We start from the raw sequence: 2500 nt of genomic DNA on the forward strand, positions 1-2500 counted from the left end.
AGAAGGGGAGGTCTCTCTAAACCTTCCTCTAGTGGGAATTCTAATTATATTTCTTCTACTTTGTCTTCAACAACGAATAGTGTAGATAATGTCATCCAAACGCAATCTGGTACTATTGTAACGAATGAAACGAGTGAACAGATTAAATACCAATGTCCATATTGCACCGATTCCTACCCAACAAAGCGTGGTCTAGGTGTGCATAAACGATCCAAATATCCTGTTCAGACCAACGATGAGATTGAGCTTACTAGGCGCAAGTACCGATGGCAAGACGAGGAAATCAGGAGACTAGCTCTAACCGAAGCCCAAGCGCCTTCATCTGTCCGCTTCATGAACGAGTACCTATTTAACACGGTCAAAACAGACTCACCGCGAACACAGGCTGCAATTGGATCTTTCAGAAGAAAACAGAGCTATCGCGAGATGGTAACAGAGTATCAAGAGCTATCGTTGAAAGACAGTAACTCTGGACAAGGCAACCCGGAGCCAGCGAGCGCGAGTACAGTAAATAACATAAGCGACCTTTCTGACAAGATACGAGGACCGGAACTCAGTGAGCCTGCTGTGAGTGGTGATAGACTTGAGAAGCTGGTTGGGAGCGGCAGTTAGGTACCTTAATACCAATGGAAAACAAGAACGTGGTCGTTTTTTTCTTATAACCGCAATACAGGAAGTAATGGATGGTCAAAGCCCCGAGACACAGTATCAAAGGCTTTCCTGACGTCTATCATCGCGATGTGCAGTTGTTGTCTTTTGGACCATGCCTCACTCAGAACTGAGGACAAGATAAACGTATTTTCTGCCACACCGTCCGCGTTTATAAAAGCACGTTGTCGTTCATTAAACAGGTTCAGCTTGGCGAGGCGAGCCGCTAGAACTTTATGCATGTGCCTCAATACAACTGAAGAAATTGAGATCGGTCTGAACTTGCCTGGGTCCATCGTGCCACATTCTTTTGGGATCAAAATCGTTCTGGAGTCACGCCAAAACTTGGGGACATGGCCCCATAGCATCATGATGTTGATCAAGATCGCCTTGACCATAGCAGACACTTCCTTGAGCCATTTGGCGGCACCTAATTTGTCTGGACCAGCTGCAGATTTCCTATCAGGCTTGAAATTTATGACTTCTTCCTTCGTGATCGGGTTGTCGAGATGGGAATGAACCTTGGATGGCTCTTCCAGTATATCCAGAGGCCAACTGCTGCTTGGGTTTTCAAAGATCGGTTTCCAGAAAGCTTCCTGCTCTTCGAGTGATGGGTGAGGCATCTCCGCATTGTTACCGTCTAAGATTTTCTTTGCTGCTTTCGACATGTTCCTCCTCCAAAGACCTTGTAAATCGCTGTATTCCTTTCGCCGTTTCTTCTTTCTTGACAGGGTTTCCACATCTTGACACCGATGGTAAGGTCCATAGGGCTTACTCCTAATTCTCGGGAATCTCAATGAGACCCATTGCTCAAGACTGTTCTCGGGGCTTTGACCATCCATTACTTCCTGTATTGCGGTTATAAGAAAAAAACGACCACGTTCTTGTTTTCCATTGGTATTAAGGTACCTAACTGCCGCTCCCAACCAGCTTCTCAAGTCTATCACCACTCACAGCAGGCTCACTGAGTTCCGGTCCTCGTATCTTGTCAGAAAGGTCGCTTATGTTATTTACTGTACTCGCGCTCGCTGGCTCCGGGTTGCCTTGTCCAGAGTTACTGTCTTTCAACGATAGCTCTTGATACTCTGTTACCATCTCGCGATAGCTCTGTTTTCTTCTGAAAGATCCAATTGCAGCCTGTGTTCGCGGTGAGTCTGTTTTGACCGTGTTAAATAGGTACTCGTTCATGAAGCGGACAGATGAAGGCGCTTGGGCTTCGGTTAGAGCTAGTCTCCTGATTTCCTCGTCTTGCCATCGGTACTTGCGCCTAGTAAGCTCAATCTCATCGTTGGTCTGAACAGGATATTTGGATCGTTTATGCACACCTAGACCACGCTTTGTTGGGTAGGAATCGGTGCAATATGGACATTGGTATTTAATCTGTTCACTCGTTTCATTCGTTACAATAGTACCAGATTGCGTTTGGATGACATTATCTACACTATTCGTTGTTGAAGACAAAGTAGAAGAAATATAATTAGAATTCCCACTAGAGGAAGGTTTAGAGAGACCTCCCCTTCTACTCCTAGTATTTCGGTTTAGGGGAGTAGATCTAGTGGGGTTATTCCCTAATGGGAAAGGTTGGCGTTTTTGGTGATCTTCGAAATTATTGCTTGAGCAATTTTTAATTCCGTAGCCTTCTAAGAAGGAGTCGCTTATGCGCTCGAGCACAACCCTTAATGAGGGCTCCGGCAGGGAGCCACCCCTTGCTCCAGCGCTTGCGCGTTTACTATTACTCGTTCTTCTCATGAGTATTCTATACTCCGTGCTCTTTCCTCAATTTTCCTTATAAGAACTGGACATTTCGAGCTGTCTAGCGCTGAGTGCTCTGTGTTGGAATACTTTGCTAGAG

Source organism: Microplitis demolitor, chromosome 4 (genome assembly GCF_026212275.2).
Source record: "Microplitis demolitor isolate Queensland-Clemson2020A chromosome 4, iyMicDemo2.1a, whole genome shotgun sequence".
In the NCBI taxonomy this organism is placed as follows: Eukaryota; Metazoa; Arthropoda; class Insecta; order Hymenoptera; family Braconidae; genus Microplitis; species Microplitis demolitor.